We start from the raw sequence: 7131 nt of genomic DNA, 5'->3' as shown, positions 1-7131 counted from the left end.
CCAAACGACGGGATCCACTCCAGCTGTCATAATCATATCAGAGAAAAACAAGGTGGAAAAATCAATGATCATGGACAAAGTTCACAATAATATTACGTGCATGAACACCCAATAATTATTTAGCTAGTTAATAGGTGCCCTCATCACTATATAAGTATATCCGTGAGCCCATGGTATTTGAAGGATGTAAGTGCTCTACCCTAAATCAACGAGGCAATTTAGGAAATCAATTAATGGAATATTCCCAATGCACACAATACTTTATACTTTAATTCCTCACCTTCTGATCAATGGGATGCATGGTACCACCACCATGGCACCATCCTTTACTTTACTTGCGATTCCATTTTTCATTCCCAACTATATATGCTATGTACACAGCTTGCCCACAAAATAAAAGGTTGGAACACGGTAATACTATACTCTTTTTTTTTATTTTGTCTACGCCAGAAATTTAATATATGAAGTTTTTATTAAAAAATTAAACAAAAAATATATATAACAATTATTATTATTATAAATATTTTATAAAGTTATAATTAAAATTTTGTAGGATTTTTAATATTAAAATAATTAATATTTGCCTTAATCAATTTAAGTTTGTTAAATGATCATCTCACTTATCTGCTTAAACAATTATTAGGAATTAAAATCTCACTTTGTGTATGTAGCAATCCATTGGCTAGCAATAAACTCTTAATAAATGAAGCATTAATACGTGGTTAGACTTACCAGGAATACCCGAATATGTGGGTACCCGACCCATCTATACCCGATTGGAAAAGGTAATAACTTGACCCGAGTCGGGACAGATTTTACTCTGAAAATGGCATAATTGGGTTTAGGGTGTACCCGCCTCGAATGTATACATATAAACACTTTTTAGATATTAGGATTTTTCTCACATCACAGATTCAGTAATTCATAACTTTAGTCTATACTCTATAGCCATGCAAGAGAAACCCAGTCATCATCACCCAGAGTCTTCTTCTTCTCGACTTCTTCACAAAAACCTTATAGCTCCCGTCATCGTCATTGTTGAGCCCATCGCCACCTACCCCCTTCACCGCTCCCATCTTCCTTCACAGCTCATATCGCCATTGCTGCTTATCCCGTTACCGACTTATTGTTGTTGTTGAATTCGTCGCCACCTTTCTCCTGCTGGGTCTATTTTCTCTAGATAAACTCTCTCTCTCTCTCTCTCTCTCTCTCTCTCTCATTATGAGTCTGTTAAGTTCGTCTCTTCTTCCACAAACTCATCACTTAGTTGTAACACCCTAACTACCAAAGCTTACGCTTCCGGCTGCGCTACTCTGATAGCTCGAACATTACGACGACACTTATACTATTTAATACTAAAATATGAGCATGTTTAAAACTTTAAACCGCAATACCGCTCCTAAAAATAAATATATATAAAGATAAAGGCGAGGGTACAATAAATAATAATCTAAAGCAATACAGAGCATTTCAACAACAACTAAATAAACTCTTCGTGACTTCTGCGTCCATATCCTGAAAGGGGAAAAATGTAGGGAGTGTGAGAACATCATCCTCGAAAGGGTTCTCAGTAGAGGGTTTTTGAGAATTACTGTAATAGGATACGTGAAGATAAACCGTACCAGTGATTAATAACCGTCTTATGCCTCTTTTAAAAAACAACGGTTTATAATAAAAGAGAAATCTAAAATTTTTTCTGAAAGAGGAACCGTTCAATTCTCAAAAACTCAAAAGCCTTTCAAAAATGTTTATGTATGCTGAACCAAAATAGTCTTTCATATATTTTTTTTCAAACCAGAAACACAAACCGACACTAACCATTGGTTCATCTCATTTCAACCACGGCCCTAGGCCCAAACAATCCAACAACAGTCAATCCACCACAATCCAACAGAGTTTCAATGGCAAACACAAGTAGGAAGGTTCAAGCACAAACAAACAGTTATAGCAAGTAGAACAATTAGCAGTTAATCACAAATAATCACAAAGGCAAACCAAGTACAATATGCACACTTAAACAATGTCACATAGATGCATATGATGCATGTCTGTCTTAGTGGCTGATGATATCATCTGTCGATTATAGAGCCAACCCGACAAGTCCTGGTAGCTAACCATTGGACTGTCCCTCTGTCGTGCATCTCCAACTCGAGTTATACTCAACATAAACTTGATCATAATCATGATCCATATCCAACACCCTCACTGGTGTACATTCACGAGGACAAGCTCATCCGGGGCTTTCACAGTGCCCGGCCACCCTTACGACATAGGGTCAACAGAGTCTCGAGTCTCCACCTGGAGCACGTGGTGGCTAGCCACTGCTTTCTTCCAGGAAACTCGTGTCTCAGATAGTGGAAGTGCAAAATCACAATTATCAATATCTCAGCATATATGCATTTGTTCTCAGCATGGATCAACATCCATCTCAGCCATCTGGCTTAAATTCATAATTCATAGTCAGCCATACGACTCATAACTCATTTGGCAATCAACCATAATTCAATATCATACACAGCCATTCTGGCTCATAACAAAATAGCACTTCCACTATTCAACATCATCAAATTCATAAAATCGGCATTTAAGCCATAAATCACTTTTTCTCAATTCATTTCACTTTGAAATCAAGTTTTAACTCTTTTCAGTCTTGGCTTTAAAGTTCCCATTTCTCAAATCATCTTAGGCTCATAAGCCCCTTTTTCTCAAGGTAGGTTCCCTTTTTAAAACAAAGCCACTCTTGACATCCTCATTCCAAAACTTCCAAAACCATAGAAAGTTAAAGATTCATTTTGAAATATTCAAAATCATCCATCCAACGGTGGAATTTTATAACAAAAGTTTCTCGGCAGAGTCTCAAGCCTTTAGGGGAGAATAACATATCTCATTTCGTCAAATTCACTTAAAATAATTAAAACCTTGGCTTCCTGATTTGAGTAATAAAATAGGATCTAAGCCAAACCGATTCATGTAATCAATTACCCCTTTCAAAGCCATTTCCTTTACTTAAACAAAACCGGCTTCAATTCCATGATTAAATTTGAAGCATTTCAAACTGCTAAGAGAATTATTTTTGTTGTGTTAAACTAGAGCTCAAAGGATACTCCGAAACTTATTTAAAATGTCAGAATAATGAGGTTCATCAATAGAAATCCAAATCCTTTTAAAATTGCAAAAACTCTTTCAAGGGAAAATCTTTATGTTTAATAGAGAAAAATATAAACCCGTTTTACCTTTTAAAAATAGCCTCAAAGCAAAATTCTCTTTTGAATGCCTTGCACCGAAAGACATACTATTTTTCTTGGAAAATAAGGAGAAATCAAAATTCTCTTTTTAATAATTCTTTCAAAGCATAGCTTCATCGCTTTCACAATTGTTCTAAGTAAAATTAATAAAAGAAGCCATAAATTCACAATCCTCCAAGTAAATAGGAAAGGCATTAAACTCATAATTTTTCCAAATGACATTTCAAATAAAGACTCGAATTTTATAGAAATTTTGACAATATCTCCCCTAAAACCTGGACTTTGCCACCTGGTTCGGGTTCCAACTAAAACGTTCCTCAATCCCTTTCAACAGTCCAAAATCTAATTCAATTCAAAATTAGGCTAAATCCAACAGTCGCCTCATTGCCATATCTCAAGGAAACCATTTTAAAACCAATTCATTATCAACCGATAAAACTCATTTCCAAAGCTTTAAAGAAACGGTTCAACAACAATTCATTTATCAAAACCATATCAATTAAAGCAAACCAGGCTGAATTTCAAAGAGTATTCTATTTTTCACATTATCAAGAAAGTCAACTCAACTCAAATCAATCCCCAACGGATTATACTCAAATTTCAAATATTTAAAGAATCAACTTCAAAAATATTCTGTTTCACAAAGCCGCATAATAATTCAGCCAGACAAACATTCATAATCATTCGAGATAATCAAATAATGCATAAGGCTGCTACAATCATCAAATTCACATTGTCTCACATCAGTATCCATATGTAATAATTTTGATATATAAAATATAGTTTTTAGAAAGAGCCCCTACCTCAAAACACAAATCCATAACCCAAACTCGTTAACTGACTCCTTTTTGCTCAGCCCGAAATCACCGGCAAACAAAATCTTGGCTCTGCTTGCTCTCTCAAAAGTAGAAACAGCTACAAGCGGTAGAAACAAACCGGATTCTAATTCCTAAAACCATTAACATCGCAAATACTTTACTGCACCGAATAGAACACTAACGCAAAGCTTTCGAAAATAGATATACTCACCGAATTAACAAAACGAAGCAGTTGTAATTTCAAACCGACCCGACAACAGCTCTGGCAGCGGCTAGAAACTCCGGTGGATCAACTATAAAAACCACGCAGCATCAAAACCTTCTCGAAACCCAAGATGACTGAAACCACAAATTTAAAACCCTTACCAGTAGAGCGTTCTCCGGCGGCAGAGGCTCGGTTCGAGGCTTCGGCGGTGGTCCCGGAAGTCACATAACCTTCCTTGGCGGCTCAAATCATGGTGACTTAGCCTGCTCCTCTTGCTGTAGTGATTCCTACAACAATATCACAAGCCCAAAGGGGTAGGGAGTGGCAGAGCTCAGCCACGGTGAAGCAGGGCAGTACAACGGCGGCCAAGCACAGCCCCTCCAAACGGCAGTGACGCAGCCACGGATCCTCTTCTCCGTGCTCGTCGGTGACACGTGAAGCACAAAGGCAGCATCTTCCCTTTCTCAGCTGACCAGAACAACGGAGACAGAAGGACTCATCTTGCTCCTCTAGCCCGCGTCTTCCCCCTCTTTCCGGTGACAGCGACGCGGCTTGAGGCCCCTTGGATGGCGGCGACGAGACTCGAGTTCTGCCCCCTCTTCAACGCCTCTTCTCCGTGACGGTGGTAGAAGCGGGATGGTTCGAAGGCGAGGCGTGGTGGCGCGGCAGCTAGACAGGTTTGGCGGCTTGGTGGGGACAACGCAGCTGGCGGTGGTGAGATGAGCGACGGTGACGAGGGCTGGACGCGATCTAGGCACGACGGCAAGGTGACCGGCGACAGTAGCGCAGCTCATCCCCTCCCCTGATCGCAGCTCTGCTCCATCTCTCCCTTTTTGCTTCTGATTATTTCCTTTAATGAAAAAGGGAAAGGAAATAGTGTGTGCTGCTGTTTCTCGTTGAAGAGGATGAAAGGGGTAAGGGTCTGCTGCTGTTGCTGAGTGTGGGTGAAGGGAACCGGGTCGGGTACGGGTCATTGGGTTAGGGTTTTATCATTTTGAAAATTAGGGTTAGGGGTAATTTGGTAATTTTAATTAAAATTGAGAATAATATAATAATTGAAACTCAAATTAAATTCAACACTAATTGTATATAGAAAATACTATTTGTTCATCAATTTTAAAATTATTTTCAATAAAATGTCCAAATCAGGTAATTAGAAGTAATATACTTAATTTCTTTATTTTCCAAAATAGCAGTATTAATATCTTAAAATATAAAATATTTAGTCCAAATCATGAAAAATCCCTATTATTTCATAACTGCCAACTTTATAATCTAAATATAGAAAATAATCCAATAATTATAAAATTGGATAATAATCATAACTTATCTCAAATTCAATAAATCAAAACTTGCCTTAATTATCTTTAATAAAATAATTTCTGAAATTAAGGCTATAAATAACTATATGATTTGAGACTTGATCATAATAAGACTTTCCATAAGTTCTGGGTCATACAACTTAGTCGCCGTCGCTGTGAACCCGGGCGTTGCCGTTGCAGTTTCATCTGAGTCTGTCACTGAATAAAATAAATTTTTATTCAAGTTGGACCAGTTAAAAATAGGCATGCATGACATCATTTTTACATGTATTTCTGAATTTTCTCATCCAAATTTGATCTATGTGGTTGAGTATTTTAGTATGGCGATCATCGTGGTTTCGTTGCGACACTAATGTGATAAAAGTTGCGATAATTTCATAATTAATATTTGAGACAGAGCAAATTATTAAAGTAATCAAGAAAATAGCATTCAGATGTGCACATAAAATTTATAAGATATGATTATTTCAGGAAAATATATATGTACAGCCCAAGTGAAAGATTGTTAGGAAATTATTATTTCTTAATATATTTATAGACAATACATATATTAGTTATAATCGCAAATTTAAGTAATTTCACATTAAATGACATACATAACAGTGATCTCATTTATTGTCATAAATATTAAATTAAATAAGTCATTGTTACTTTTGATTTGGATAAATGAGATTAAAACCATAGATTCTATTTTATTTGAGTTTTAGGGTTTAATGAGTGTCACACTCAAATATAAATAATGACTTTAGGATTTTGTCTCCAACACATCAATCTTGCCTCTGTGTTCTGATTCAACATTATTAGGGATACAAAAGGTTTTGGTTGACGAAAATCAAAGAACCACAAGAGTCAAGCTCTCTGATCTCAATCATGCTCTTGAATGAAGGGACACTTCTGCGCTCTCAATTATATTTCTTAATGATTTAACATGAATGATCTTGAGATCGAAAAATCCTAAAATTTTCGGATAAAATAGAATTTTTATTCAATCAAATGATAATAAATAATTTTATTGAATTAAATTATATTAATATAATCGTTGGATGATAAAGAATGCTAAAAAAGTAAATAAATAATATTTTAAGAGTATAAAAATATTAAATTATCATTTCACTTTACTTTTCTAATCAACGATAATAAATATTTGAATTAATTAAATTTTTACAAAAATTATATATAAAAAATTATTTAATTTTTTTAAAAATCTTTTGAACATATAATGGTTTAGTGAGAGGTTGACTATTCAAAATTAAATGTAATATTTTTTAATTCGCATTTTCAATAAAAAGATGTATTTATTTCTATCCATTCTAAATAATTCTGTATTCATTATTACTTATCTATCTAAATAATTCTAATATTGATAGAATATTATTTTTTGATGCATAAAATTTAAAATATATTTATTCTATTTCAAAAATCAATATTCATATTTAATTTAGGATTTCAACAAATATAATAAAAAATATTATATTTTTTAGTTAAAAAATAAAATATCTATAAATATATTTTTGTGCTTTAGCTTTAGATTTTTCAAAAAA

At 34.8% G+C, this 7131-nt stretch overlaps 1 long non-coding RNA gene across 2 annotated transcripts; it reads right to left on the bottom strand.

Moving 5' to 3' along the window:
- Positions 1 to 1408: 1408 nt before the first annotated feature.
- Positions 1409 to 5152, bottom strand: LOC127747521 (uncharacterized). 2 transcript variants are annotated; one of them, XR_008009397.1, is made up of 4 exons: positions 4430 to 5152; positions 4275 to 4356; positions 4049 to 4194; positions 1409 to 1515 (listed from the first exon to the last, which is right to left on the bottom strand). It is a non-coding gene; the product is annotated as an uncharacterized LOC127747521 (long non-coding RNA). The 2 variants fall into 2 exon arrangements; XR_008009396.1 differs by having other exon boundaries at positions 4275 to 5152.
- Positions 5153 to 7131: the final 1979 nt, after the last annotated feature.

Source organism: Arachis duranensis, chromosome 5, assembly GCF_000817695.3.
Source record: "Arachis duranensis cultivar V14167 chromosome 5, aradu.V14167.gnm2.J7QH, whole genome shotgun sequence".
Taxonomy (NCBI): Eukaryota; Viridiplantae; Streptophyta; class Magnoliopsida; order Fabales; family Fabaceae; genus Arachis; species Arachis duranensis.
This window is presented reverse-complemented; position numbering and strand designations above follow the sequence as displayed.